Below are 15,618 nucleotides of genomic sequence, written 5' to 3'. Positions count from 1 at the left end.
TCATACCTGGCGATGGAAACGACCTAGTGTGTCTTGTTGTGCATGAGTTGCATTCGATGTCATGTAGGAACTATGTAAGCTTAATTGTTGCGGTAGCGGAATGAAGTGCCGTGTTCTCATGTACCTAGAGCTAACGCAGCCTCCCCATTAATGGATGCACGATTGCCCATTCTGCCTTCGTGAGCTGGTGGAATCGAGTTCTGTAGCCGAGGCATGACTGGAATACAGGCTTGGCAAGCTGGTGTGTCATGGTGGTGCGCACGCCACCTGACTTATCAGCAGTTAAACCTACAATGTGTGCTGGTATTGCTGCTATGGATCCATATGGAAACCGATACATTATGGGCAATTTAGAGGCCCTACGTGTTAATAGTTTAGGCTTTCTCTATAAATTTCCGACCGAATGATGGGCAGCTGTACCGATTTGAAAGAAGGCGGTGCCCATACTTATTTGCTACAGCCATGTATGCGGAATTGTCTTTTCATATTTGTACATCTATATATGGCCACACCACGCATCGGTCACGCCTAGGGCAGTTTGAAACTTCTGTTCTTACCCGGAGAAATAAGGGTAGACCGTCCGCCCATTCATATCATCGACGAGTATTATGAAAGAAAGATTGGTTCTCCCCACCTGTTCCAAAGCAAAGAAATGAGAGCAATGTTTTAGAGTATTGGTGTGCAGGCTGAAGAAACGCCATTTGCGCAGCGGCTAGGAATCTCGTTACGAACCACGCAGACTCCTTTAAAAAATGCGCCACTCTCCCCTGCAACGACGACATCCAGATATCGGTGGCCCAACGCGCTGCAACTTTTCTGTTGACGGCGCGATAATAATAAGTAGGCCAACGCCTCACGTTGGCCCGTCGCGTCTTCGGTTCTAGCATCAAGACATCCAAGGCTGGTTCGGCAAGCTGGAATATACCATAGCTCAGAACTTCATCGCGATGCAAGCATTCAAGTATGGTGTTCTGGTGCTCATCGTGCCATCTACATTCTTATCCGCACGTTCTTATCCTTGCTCATTTCTTCCATACCATATGGGAATCGAAAGTCAGCCTTATTCAACTTCTACGGCAGGCCATGACCTCTCCATCACCATCCGGGTTGCGAGTCTGCCCTATCTCGCGATGTCCACCGCCTCCTGTGTGTGTATACCAATGGTGCCTCTTACCACTGGCCTCAAGGAACTACCCTCAAAACATGTCACCCCTAACAGCCACACCAGGTACACCATCGAAACGTTAGTGGGCCCTCAGTAGAGTTCCATGATTTCTGCGCTCGCGGTCGAGCTTTATCAAGACCATGACGATGTGCTTGCGCCCACCACCGCAGTGCCTCAGGCACTGCGGTGGTGGGCGCACCTTGCACTTTTCACCCACGCACCTACGTTCTGGTCACCGAGAGTGGTTCTGTGAAGCACGCGTGGGGTCAGGTCCTCCCATATGATTTATCAGGTTTTCTTTTGTGCCTATATGCACCCCATATGTCTGCGAATAACACAAGACATTAGGCACGTTTCTAAACACCAATCCTGCTGGTCACAACGGTATCAACAGCGCAGCCAGCATGCGAATCTAAATGGTGACACCACCGCACCAGCCCCTGTAAAAATATCCCTAGCAACACGTACCAAGACTGCCGTCGAACCCGTCATAACTCAAGGGCTACAAAGGCCGGTCTTCCTCTGTTACCCGCTGGTACTGATGTGCCTCACGCTTGTACACGGGATTGCGTATACACTGCACACATTTAACGGTACCACCGAAGACCGTCGCCCTTTTCGCAGCGCGCCGCACATAGTCTACGGAAGGCCACGTGCACGTTAGCGTTTTCAGGGGTTGACGAATGACACTGTATATACCGCAGGTACAACAGCATTACCGACACACTCACCTCTCGTACCAGCATTCGCTCTTAGTTACTAGTCATGCTTTTTGATTGGAAGCATTCTTACCATAATTCTAGCACTTTGATGTTGGTCGATAAGCAGTTTTCTTGAATTAGTAGCAATTCAGAATGAGAGATGTAAACAAGACAAATAAGAAAAAGGAGACTGGGGAGCACACAATTCCGCAGCGGAGTAGGAAGGAAAGGTTCCCACGCCTAGTGCGAATATGCAAATTACGCTCCAATACATCAATGCGTAAGAAAGGAGTGCTTAGGCGTTTCTTCGTTCTCTCACCGTGAAAAAGGGTCCTGGTCATGTTCACACAACTGATGTTTCGAATGCTAAATAATGTTTAAAAAAGAAGATTTAGGCGATACCTATAATAAGAACACGTGGCTGCTTCATAGAAATGAAGGCTGCGAATGGCATCTATGTCTGCCGGAACCTGTTGCCCCAACTCAGTCACCCAGCGCAATGTCCGTACCATGAGTTCTTCTTGTCCTGTATTCCTATGTATATTTATTCAAAGTGTCTGGCATTAAACTTTAGTTGCAAGCTAGCCCATGTTCCTGTTGTATTGTGTTTTTCAGTCCTGTCGTAAAATTCTGAGCGAAAGAATTAAGAGTTATAGATCACCAATGAGCTCGAACCAACATTTAGCTGAATCTGGTCTTGATAGCGGGATGGGTTCTTGCAGGCCTTCTCCAGAAGCATATAGAGCAGCTTGATCCGCGTGCCCCATATCTATAATGCCACAGTTGCTTAGAAGCCGCTGAGAGAGAGAGCATTTATTGTTTATGAGGTGGGATGACTTCCTCGTAGAGTGCAGCCCTTAGTTCAGGGGCCCCATTGGCTCGCGCCACCCCGCCTGCCCGCTGGATCAGCCATCACTGCTCATGCGGGTCGAAGGTGGTCAGCGCAGTAAATTAGGAGGAAGGTGAAGGAAAGTGGGAGTGGGCCGGAGGGTGTGAGCATTCGTAGGTGCAATGATATACTGTGGGCTTTGCTCCATAGTAGGGGCAGTATGAGGGATGTATGTGGGGTGGAAGAGGTGAAGGTAAAACAGACAGGGGAATGAATTGGTTGGCAGCTGTCGCCACGCGATGACATCTTCTCAGTTAAGAGAACGGTGTGGTGGGGGTGTCTCCTGCTATCTCTTTAGGGTTGTAGAGTTTCAGTATAGTTCAGTGGTTGTGTCGGTACGTCGTCTGGGTTGGACAGCTATTCCAATGGCACGCGGTTAGTGAGCTCTGCGGCTGCCGCATTAGCACATTCATTACCATGGAGAGAGGCGTGTCCAAATGTCCCGACGATACGCACCCTGTGTAACGCTGTGGGGTGCAATGATATAAGTATGCGGTCTGTGTAGGGTGTCACCATCCCTTGTGCCAAAGTCCTGCACGCGTTTTGTAAATCAGTGACCGCTGTGACGGGTGCATCTGGTGCCGGTATGGTTGAAGTGTGTACGATGGCTAGAGCCATAGCAGCCTCTTGCGCTGTGTCACTGTCTACAGTGTTGAGCATGGCCGAAGCTCTCAGAGTGTCTGTGATATCTGCTACGACTAAACACGGGCTCCGTCTTTGTGGGTACCAGACCACGTCAGTGTAATGGTCCGGTCTGTCCGATGTGTCACCGCCAAAGAGTCGAACCAGGGCTTGTGCTCTTACCTGTCTGCGGCCTTTGTAACAGTCAGGGTGCATATTCCGGGAAATTGGGGCCACGTGAATTTCTTTCGAATGCTAAGCGCAAGAAATGTGCGGTGTTCCTGTTGTGGCTTTCTTGGTGTTTGATATCCTAGGCGGGATAGAATGAGACACCTCTGCCTTCTTCGTTGTATGCGTTGTAACTGGCTATTAAGGTGGCCTTCCCCTAGTTCTTGGATGGTGTTGTGTATCCCGACTCGTAGTAGGAGCTGGGTCGACGTATGTTGGGGTAGTCCCAGCGCTGCCTTTATTGCCGTACAGAGGAGGGTGTCCTTCTGGTTCGTCTCAGCCTGAGTCAGGCTATGTCAGAGGAAGTGGTAGGTTAATCTGCTAATTATGAGGGCTTGCACGATTCGGAGTACATCTTTTTCTAGGAGTCCTTTGCGGCAGTTCGTAATGCGTTTTATCATGTGCGTTAGTTGGCTGATTTGTTCGCGCAGTACTGAGTAGGGTATGTGTCAAACTTAACGTGTTGTGCTTGCTCGGCGAGATGGAGAAGAAGCTATCATATATTTAAAATTAATTGTTTGCTGCGTCTATAGGGGAAGCCGCGAAGCAGACACTGAATAGCTGCTCAGGAATAAGTGGACGCACTCTATTTTTAGGCAATTTGTCACAAATTATTGACGTCCGCTACGAAGAGCTCAAACTTCCAAACTTTGCAGTGGTTGCTACCGCAAAAATGACCACTAATACCGCTCCCCCATCAATCAACAGAAACAAATATGGGTAGGCTCCTTGTAGGCCTCCAACAGCAGGAATATAGGTGACTGCTTGAGAACAGTAGACTTTATGTCGCGTATTTGATTTCTTTCTTCGCTATTCTTTCTGTATTTTGTTTCCCTATTTCTCTCCCCTCGAATCCTCTCTTCCAGTCCACCTTTCTTCCAGTCAACTTTTTCCTTCTCATTTCTGTTTCTCGGTGTCTCTGTTGTTCATAAATCGCCTTTAGGTACCCTTTATTTTCTCCATATTTCTGCTCTGTGGGTCTTTGAGATGTTAGAAATTCTATGAATTTTATAAGACCAGCTTGTTATGTTCTGGAAGAATATTAGAAGTAATTTTCAAATGTTGCTGTATTTAAATTACACAGTTTTTTTTTCCTATGTCACCCATAAAATGCTTCCGAGAATAATGAAATATCAACAACGTGCTTAATTCAATTCGTCAAGAAGGCAAAATATACCAAATATACGGACTATACGACGTAGGAAAATATCTACAAAAGGATTATTCATTAATTATTTGCAAAGCGCATAATCCAGCTAGCTACTTGCAACCTTCAGCGCAAGTCACACATTACGTGGCTTTTCTCTAAATATCCGTTTTCTATCACATATCTGTTTCCTGGGGCGATTGGAAGACTTGGTGAGTGTTTCACATGACGCCTTCAAATAGGTAGAAAAATGTCGGTAAGCAATATTCTGTCATGCCCTGATCAGGCCACACACTTCAGAGTTTGCCTGCAAATTATCCCTAGCGTGCTCCCCGTTTGGTATAAATGTAAGTTTCTTGAGTAATACAGTTCACTTTGTACACAACGAAAACAATCATATAACGTTTTTGGGCTCTTATAGCCGCATTAACAGCTTCGCTGTAAAATCGGCCCACTTGTCTGACCAATGGTAGCGATTGCTATGTTTCGGCCAATGAAATGCGCCTTATTGATTATGGAGCAAGAAATAGCACTCTAAGCTGACCATTTGCGTCTTTCAATGATACCTGCGACTGGTGGCCTCCATCCTCCGAGTCCGGGTCTCGCACATGCGGCATTCATCGAACTCGGAGGCAGATGACGAGAAAGCATGGCGATTGTGTGACTCGCTCTCAGAGGAGAAAATGACAGAGGCGAAACCACGTGACTACAGCAAAGGACCGATTTCGCATAGCTAACACTCCCAGCACGAACGGCAGAAATAACGGACGCGCCGGTGGGACGAACTTTCACTGAGACGCCAGCAAGCTGTGGCCTAGGTTACGGCGGGCCGTCACGAGGAGCGGCGACACCGTGTTTTTATGGCGTGGCTGGAAACCCTGTTAAAATCGGCGACTGCTCTGCCAACAGGGTTCAGAGCGCCTGAGAGCACTCGACGCAAGAGATCAGCGATGAAAATAACCAGCTGAACGCAAGGTGCGCGCTATATTTCGACCAATAAAAGACGATGCTGCTTGCGAGAGCGCTCGAGAGCGCTTCGAAATGACCAGTCGAAGTTGCCATAGAAGCACTGTTCCTTCTGGCGCAGAAAACAAATAAAGCTTATCGTTTAAGTTCTACTATTGTCTCCCTTCCATCGGTAGAATGAGGAAATGCCCACAGCCGCCGGCATTAGAAGGCGACCGCTACCAATGTGCGTGATCAGTTGTGCAGACGTCAGCATGGTATGTTTGCCACAGCGTTCTGTAGTGAAAAAATGACCAAGACGGTGTTTTTTATAAGGCGAATCTCTGTTTCATGGTCGCGTTATGAGGTAGAGAAAAACTGGAGCGCCCCGGTAAAGGGAAGCGGCAGCGCCAGATGGGGGTTCTCAGAACGGGAGACGCAGCGCAGTAGGAGAGTGGAGGGAAAGGGCAACAGCGGCACTGGGAAAGAGGAGAGAAATGTCAGTGGTGGCGCCCGTTGAATCTTCTGGAAACGGCAGCAGCACACGTGCAGCGCGCTCGCGCTCCTTCTATACGTCTCCGCGTGGGCTCCGAGCTTCATTTCTCATTGCTATGGGTGACGACGCACCAGGCCCTAGGCGTGGGCGGTGAAGACCGAGAAAGTAGGCCATGGGAGAATAGGCAAGACTAGCTCAAAATGCCGCTCCTCGTAACCGCCGTCGGGAGGAAGCGGCTATGGATCAAGCTGTGGCAGCGGCCCCACGAAAGCCACATGCACCCGTAATGCGACGCAGGCGTTCCGGGAATGCATCATTGGTGGAGAGAGAGGCCGCTGCTGCAGGCGCTAGACGAGCCCCCTTGAGAGGTGAAGGTACCGACGGGGGTGAACAGGAGGCACCTGGCAATCCCGAGCGAACGGAGCGAGCTTCGGAGGGTGCTATACAGAGTGCTGTCCGACTAGGCTTACGCCTTCACATTCGTAGAGAGTTCTAAACATCCCAATAATTTTTTTTTCGATTGCGCTGTCCCTGCAAGTTTGGTTGCCCCCGAGTGAGATTGCGCCTGGTTAAGGCAACTGGTGTCTTGCTCTCCCGGTGACCAAGCGGAAAGAGTAGCGTGACCCATGAGTAAGTGAGTGAGTGAGTGAATAAACTTTTACTGGGTCCAGCAAAACGCGATAAAACGAGTACCCAGCTAATCCCACGACGGGACCGACAGGTCTAGCCTGCCAGCCCGATCACGGGCGCGCTGGACGGCCAGGATTTGGTCTTCAAAGAGGGGACATCGCAGGAGCGCGTCCCACTCTTCCTTGCTGAACTTCGGGCCCAACGACTCGCACTCCCAGAGCATGTGAGCCGAAGTACCAGCCTCACCACAGGCCGTGCAAGAACAATTCGGATAAATATCAGGACACATGCTGTTAAGGGACACCGGATTTGGGTAGGAGTTAGTTTGCAGGAGTCTGAGCGTGACCGCCTGCGGCCTTCTTAGCCATGATCTTCTGCTACGAGGGCAAGAACTGCACTCTTCCCCAATACAGCTAAAGCTTTCGTGGTAAGATTGGCTGCAATTTATTACACTGCAGAAAGTAGAAGCGATCAAAATATACTGCTTAAGCCTTGTTCGGTACACCCCTTTACAATATATATATATATATACCTGCAGCGTTGCCAATAAGGCTGCTGTACATCTGTCAAAGCGCCTAGAAAGAGTCAATCACTGTCAATACTGTTCCTTTCTGTTTGATGTGTGTGAGAACGAGCAGGCGCGCTGTCTGCTGTCCTCACTATCAGTGCCGAAGTGACATTTTTTTTAGTAAACCCTGAGGAAGACCGGGCCACCGGTCGACACGTGAAATTACACACTTGTGCTGTTTGCCTGGTAGCATCGCTCAATCTATGCGTTATATATATATATATATATATATATATATATATACATATATATATATATATATATACAGGGTGTTTCAGCGAACACTTTCAAAATTTCTTTAAGGTTGCCTGTGGTGTATAGCCCGATTCTATTTAATGAGCTGGTCTACTCGAAGAGGCGGACGTTACTTGCACAAGAAACTGATATGCATAATCGAATAATTAAGCGAAATTCACTAATTAAGTTTTTAACTAATTACCTGATGGCCCATATTGCAATTGACAAATTGTAGCAGTGGAGTTCGCAAGGCGGAACCACTTGGAACGAATTGTCGCGATGACACCAGTTTCGAGATATTAATTCCCGAACTTTGCGAAAAAATGCATTGGCGTTCCAGTTAATTTTCTGCTTCAATGCATAAAGCGACGTTTTGTTAAGAAACTAACTGGAACGCCAATGCATTTCTCCGCAAAGTTCGGGAATTAATATCTCGAAACTGGTGTCATCGCGAGAATTCGTTCCAAGTGGTTCCGCCTTGCGAACTCCACGGCTACAATTTGCCAATTGCAGTATGGGCCATCAGGTAATTAGTTAAAAACTTAATTAGTAAATTTTGCTGAATTATTAAATTATGCATATCAGTTTCTTGTGCAAGTAATGTCCGCCTCTTCGAGTAGACCAGCTTACGAACTAGAATTGTGCTATCTGCCACAGGCAACGTTTAAGAATTTTTGAAAGGGCTCGCTGAAACACCCTGTATATATATATATGCCTACAAGCATATTCCCCACTACAATAAATATATATATATATATATATATATAGTTCTAAAATTAGTTGTTTTCAGCCATGTACCATCATTATTATTTTGCGTTTTCAGTGCAATATGAAGATTATAATGGTGCAGAATTCATTGTTTGTTAGGAGCCTGTAACAGTTTCCTGTATAAAGCTTGTAAGTTCTAACTGGTGTTCTGCGTATAGCCTGTGAGAGACTGAATGAAAATTCGCTCTATATTTTGTATCACCATTACAGAAGTGCTTGTAGCAAGGCACAGCTTACTACTATTACAGCGTGGCGTGAATACAAGCGTTCGCGGACGTAACTTAAAATTTTGTTTTTCCAGAAATGTGATCGAAACTACACCAACGTGCGGTCATCAGGTGAGCAAATCTAGTGTTAATAACTTGGCCATATGTTCTGTTTGTAGGCAATGCCACCATTGAAGGACCAATTTTATGTATGGTGCGATGAATGACTACTCGTTATGACCGTTCACTGCTCGACACTGATGCACTGAAAGATAAAATATTTTGTAACGAGTCTCGAAGAGAACCTTTTCATAGCGTATTTTGTCAAATTGAAAACAAGAGTTACAAAACAATTGCAAAACAAGAAAAAAAAGTATGATAGAGTAATTATCAACGGGTGTTGCTACCTAAAGCAGCGAACTCACGAATGAAGGCGCAACGATTCTTTATAATACAATTTAAAGCGAGCAGATTTATTTGACTATTCAACCGTTTTCGAGGTCGGGAGTTGGCAGTCGGAATTTCACCCCTGATACAAAGGGCACGCCCTCTTGCGCAATTGAGTGGCTCGGACGATCATCACCAAATGTAAATGCATCAGATTAAAAATCATTTATTCGAAACGTAGTTCTCACAAACGTCAGAGTTTTAAATGTGGTAACTGCAACAATAATATGAATGTGCCGTCTGATTTCATCAAACAACCAGCACTGTTCCGACCCTTGTGAATATAGACAATGGGCAACAATGCGAAGGTACAACTTCGCTCCGTGCAAGAAATGCCTTCGTGACATCGTTGTGCGTTAAGCGAATGGACGAGCCTCTCGGCACGTGGGGTCACGAGAGAGCGCTTTGGGACGTCCGAAGGTTTGGAATCTGTAGAGGCCACGGTGGAGTGCTCGGAAAAGATCGCCCTATTCTGCTACCGTCGGTGTCATCGCGTGGGCGGCTTCGGGAGAGTGCCCCGGCTCCGTTAAATATGCAACGTTAAAGATTTACTGTTTAATGGTTCTGACCTCTATGGCATTATGCAACGAAATGAAAAATCAGCCTAAATGACCTCATAGCTACACATACACGCCTTCAAAAGCATCATTCTTTTAATAAAGGTAACAGATTTTTAAAAGCGTTCGGTCATTCGCTTGCATTAAGTATCACCGTCGATAGTTTCTCCACAATGTTTTTTTTTTCTATGAATATGCTTTACACCTACACATTGAATGTACTCGCATATACAGGGACAAAAAGTCCGTGGCTGCTTTGAGCATGCTTTCGTAGTTCACTACTACTAGCTCAAACACTGCGATTTTTATTGTGTGAACGCCACTAACGCATGTTATAAGGCACTGCATCTTTGCGAGAACTACACCATGATTTTCCATTAGGAGTCCGAGTATGATTTAAGGAGGGGCTTTCCAAAAAAAGAAAAAAAAAATCTGCCTTAGTACTATATGTCGTTGACGCTGCTTACTGACCCAGCAACATCCCTCTTGTCCACGCTCCTGGCCGGGCGCAAGTTTAAATGTTATAAAGTCCCATAATTTTTCCGCTTTAAGCAACATCAAAAACCACGATGTTTCGGAGATGTGAACGAACAAATATGTTCTAGAATAATCACCTGCACTCTGCTACGAACACCCCTTTAAGCTAAATAAATAAGATGCTACGGTGTAAATCAACAATACCGGCGGCATTTTTAATGCATTCCACTGCTTAAGTAGAACCGCGAGCAATACTCACAGATTTCAGGCATGAGCACTACTTCAGCACCACACCTAACAACCACACGCCAACACCTCCAGTGCATTTACACAGGTAAAATAACTGCTAAGGAGAATATATTTTTAGTGTTTGTTTAGCGACACAATAGCACAGGACACTCAATGGCACGCTTTACGTATTGGCGTGCTTCAGTAGCATGAGCAAGTAACGATTTCCAATATTAGGATTATTTCAGTTTGTCTAACACCCCCTCCCCCTCCCACCCAACAGCACATATGTATCAGAACATATGTAGAAGAACATATTGGTAATGAGCTATACAGCTGAAGTTGGAAAAACCAAAAAACTAGCAGTAACAGATTTAGGCCACGTCCTCCAAGACAAAACGAAATTTCCTGCAAGCGCTCAATAGCGTTGTCGTTGATGCTATTCTGTTTGTTTATCGTCGAAATTAACCTGGCCACATCAGCTGAAAATTTTGTTCACGTGAGTGGTAGTACAGGTGGAGAAGAGTGCAAAAAAAACAAGTACAGGCAAATCTTGCAGAAATGAAAGTTTTCTGCGTCTCCTGGAGTCTGTAACGTTTTCCACGCAGAAAAGATGACCAATCATAAAGATGCCAACCTATAGGTTGACACAGAAGCATCCGTGAGCCTGATCAACTGGAATCTGTCCTAGCATGATGAATTTCGATTAGTTAAATTTGCTGAATTGGTCATCAAAACCGATGACTTCCGAAGTACCGCAGATTGGACAAGTTGGTGCATCGTAAGCTTGCCTTGCTTTGGCGCAACTCAGTTTGAGTATGAAGAGAAAAAAGGAACAGGTGATAGGGTGAGCGCTAACTTCAAGCACCACGACGGAGTGTCACTAAGCAAGGTAAAAACGTCAGCTATAAAGCTTTGCAAGAAGTTCAATCTCGATAAGCTAAGAAAGAATGTCGCAGTTTCGCCCGAAAGGCGAAGAATCAATTACGATAGCAAATTAGTAGAGAGCTATTCGGAGTAGGGATAGTAGTTTTATCGGCTGCATAAACTTGGACACGTTTGGACCAACAGAATTAACAAGCGTGGTGTCAGCATGCACAAGCAGACAAGAATAGATCACACCGAATGACCGCAGACAACTACTGTCAAAACACTGGCAGCAAGCGCAACTAGAGCACTGCACAGGCCGATTTTTGCGGCCCGGCCCGGGCCTGTTCAAAACGTTTATGGCGAGACCCGGTCCCGGGAAATAATCTACGTTACACGCCCGGCCCGGCCCACCACCCCTTTACCTTAAGCCTGAGCCCGGCCGGCGCCCGGCTCGAGCCCGGCTCGAAACCGGCCCGAACCCGGCCCGAGACCGAAAAATACATGTTTTTCAGAGTTGAGAAGCCCGAGAATAACTCACAGAAAGCCGAGCCCGGCCCGGTCCCGGGTCAAAAAGCACACGCCGTGCCCGAGCCCGGCCCGAGCCCGTGAAAAAACTGCTCTACCGCGCCCGGCCCGGCCCACGGGCCGGGCCGGGCCCTTGCTTTCGGGTAAGCCCGAGCCCGTGCAGTGCCCTAAGCGCAGCCGCCGCATCGGACGAATTGTTCGCGCGGTCAATCGCTTCAACGGAAACTGAGCGGCCAATGCAAAGCGCATACAAAGGTCAGAGCCGTGTGGAGATAAGAGATGGTGCGGGCGACCGCCAGCGCCGGGCAAAGTGCCGAGGAGTTGTGCAGAGGAGAAGTTGTTGGCAGAGGAGAAGCTGCCCCCCCGTCCCTCCCGCGCTGCCTTCCCGCTTTCTTTCTTTCGCGTGGCAGATTGAGGGGCCAGTTCCCCTTGCGCCCGGTTGCAAGATAAGCATTTGGTGAAGCAACATAGCGTCGCCCCGCCTCCCTCTCTCCCTCTCTCCCTCCCATACCCCAATGGCCTTTCGCGCGACGGTCGCGTTTGCTTTCCGCCGTGCGTTCGCTCTCCGTGATAGCGCGCGTCCCCCGCGCGCTTTCACTCGCGCATACAGCGCGCGGCGACGGTTTTATCGCCCTTGGAATCTATACGGAACCTCACGGCGACGGCGACGGCAGAAATCCAGTTGAAGTGTACATATAATTGCTATCGCAATAAAAACATAGAGAACGGTAATAGGGAACAACTGATGGTCCTGTTCAGTGCGAAAACGTATAAGATTAACGTTCCCTTAAGGGTTATCGTTTCAGAAAATGATTCTTGGCAGAAGCCAGTTGCTCTGCTTTTACAAGCCAAACTGAGGTGCTTGCCGGTTAATGACCCTTTCCTAATAAGGAACTCTGAGGAAGTAATTGAATTTTTGAAAACTAACCCCCCCAAAAGTAACCAAGCTTTTTCCATGGAATTGACTGGTCAGCGTTTCGGTCCCACATGGAGGAAGTATGTCAGGAAGGAAAACATTCTAGTCTGTAACACGAAATTCAAAAAGCCACGAAAGATACTACGCACAATTTTCAGCCTTTCCCGAAATATGAAGACTTTGAAGCCGAATTGCAGCTAATACGAGCGATTCGCCGGCGGGCTGAAAGAATATACAGGAGAACTAAACCCATCCACGATCTCAGAAAGGCAAGGCGAATGCAAAAGAAGATTCAGCGGCGCATCGATGCGCTCCAATCTCAAAAATGGAAACGATTCTGTGAGTCGTTGGATCCACGTCAGCGCTTATCTCAGATATGGAGGACCGTGCGGGGACTTCGCTTATCCCCGCAACAGCGTGTTCCTTTCAAATCTCTCGCTTTGCACCAACGTTGCAGAGAGATGGAGATTGCTGAAGAATTTTGTTCAAGACTTGCTCGCTTGCAGCCCCAATGTGCACTTACACCATGCGTCACTCCTGCGTCTCGGGACTCCCGTATGGATGTCATGTTTTCGATTGAGGAGCTTGAAGCTGCCCTGGCGACTTGCAGGCGCTCTTCGTCACCTGGACCAGACGGCGTTACCTATACGGCGCTCGGCAATCTTGGCCAGAAGGCACAACTCATGCTGCTAAACCTTTACAACGAGTCTTGGCACAAGGGTGTGGTTCCAGGTGAATGGAAATGCAGCCGCTTGGTACCACTACTCAAACCAGGTAAATCAGCGTTAGATTTGTCATCGTACCGCCCCATCGCTCTGGCCAGCTGCATCGGAAAAATAATGGAAAGAATGGTTTTGACGCACCTGGAATGGTACCTGGAGAATTACAATGTGTACCCAGATGCTATGGCTGGCTTCCGACGTGGGCGCTCATCCATAGATAATGTCATAGATTTGGTCACATTTGTTCAACATCAAAAACGTCTGAAACGACTCACTGCGGCATTGTTCCTTGACATAACAGGCGCCTACGATAACGTAGCACATTATGCCGTTATAGACGATCTGATTGAAGTCGGAATTGGTGGCCGCACTTTTCAGTGGCCATGCAGCTATCTCACCGACAGACATTTCTTCGTGATGACCGAGGATGGCGCCACGACCCACCACCAAACATTCCGTGGAGTACCACAAGGTGGGGTGTTGAGCCCGACGCTATTCAACTTAGTGCTCGTTGGCCTAGTCAGATGCTTGCCCAACACCATTGGAGTGTCAATCTATGCTGACGATAAGTGCATCTGGGCGTCTGCTGTAACACGACCGCAGGTACGAGCAAGGCTACAAAAGGCAGCTACGTTAACGTCATTGTACTTACGAAAACAGAACTTAGAGCTGTCTTCAGGGAAATGCTGCCTTGTTGCATTAACTCGTAAGGCAATGAGGCCTTACTCTGTAAGTGTCAATGGGCAAACAATTGCAGACGCACGGAAACAGCTTTTTCGGGGTAATTATCGACCGCGACCTATCATGGAGCCCGCACGTTTCATACCTAAAGAAGAGGTGAACGACCATAACACACCTACTCAAATTCCTCGGTGGAAAATCATGGGGCACATCGGTGCGGTCAATGCTGCAGCTTTATAATGCCTTGTTCCTCGGTTTCGCAAGATACAGCCTCCCGGTGCTAGGAAACACTTGCAAAACAAACCTGCGTGTACTCCAGGGACTACAAGCTCAAGCCCTAAGGACGTGTCTCGGTCTTCCGAAGTGCGCGTCAACGGCGGTAACGATTGTCATAGCGCGAGATCACCCAATATCAACATACTTAGCCACCGACGTTCTCCGGGCGCATATTCGGCACGTTGCCCGACTACCTTCCCACCATCTTGCATCTTTACCCACAGAAAGGCCACACAAAACTTTCAGTCGTATAATTGCTGCCAATCGTACCTCGTTGCCATCGAACTACATGCCTGCAGCAAGACCATCCTCCCCGTTATGGTGCCTGCACAAACCTGACATACGCCTCACCATCCCATAAATCACGAAGAAAGCTAACATGCCGTCCTTTGTCCTAAAACAGGCCACGTTAGGACTTTTACATGAGGTTCACAGTGGCCGCGTACTTGTTTATGTCGACGGCTCAGTCACACCTACAAGTTCAGCTGCCGCAGTGGTGATTCCAGCAAGATCCGTCAAGCTACAGCTAAAGACGTCACATGTCTCATCAACAACAGCTGCTGAACTGGTAGCCCTCCGTGCGGCTTTTCATTTCATTCTGGAGGAAACACCCCATCCATGGTCAATCTTCTGTGACTCCAAGGCAGCCCTCCAGAGTTTACTCTCAGTACTGCGCCATGGATCTCATGAGCAGCTCGTCGCAGAGATAAGATAAGTACACCATCGCATAGTTGATGAAGGGCACGATATAATATATCAGTGGTTGCCTAGTCACTGTGGCATAGATGGCAATGGTCGAGCGGACGCAGCGGCCCGATCTGCCCATGACGGTGTCAACTGCCTTGCCATTCCTCTTTCGAGAGCCGACGCAACGAAAAAACTTTCCGCGCTTGCGCGTGAACTAACATTGATACAATGGAATTCATCCGATTTCACAAGTGCACGCCTTCATGCCCTGGACCCTAATTTACAGCTCCGTATTCCGTTCAACCTTCCACGACGGGACTGCACACTTCTAATCCGTCTATGGCTTAGAGTAGCATTTTCAAATGCGTACTCCTTTCTTATCGGATTGGCCAATAGCCCACTTTGTGAATTGTGCAGGTGTAATAAAACAATCGCACACCTTCTTTGTGAGTGCCCTCATTTCAACCCGCAGAGAGCAGCTCTCTCAGCGACAATAGATCAACTGGACAAACGCCCAAAAACAGAAAAGAACATCCTTGGAAACTGGCCTACACAAAAAACGGCGCGAGCCGCCCTGAAGGCACTGCTGCGTTACTTGAGAGACACCGGACTCAGTGACAATTGTGACTCT

The sequence above is a fragment of the Dermacentor silvarum genome, chromosome 3 (genome assembly GCF_013339745.2).
Source record: "Dermacentor silvarum isolate Dsil-2018 chromosome 3, BIME_Dsil_1.4, whole genome shotgun sequence".
In the NCBI taxonomy this organism is placed as follows: Eukaryota; Metazoa; Arthropoda; class Arachnida; order Ixodida; family Ixodidae; genus Dermacentor; species Dermacentor silvarum.
Note: the sequence above shows the minus strand (reverse complement) of the source record.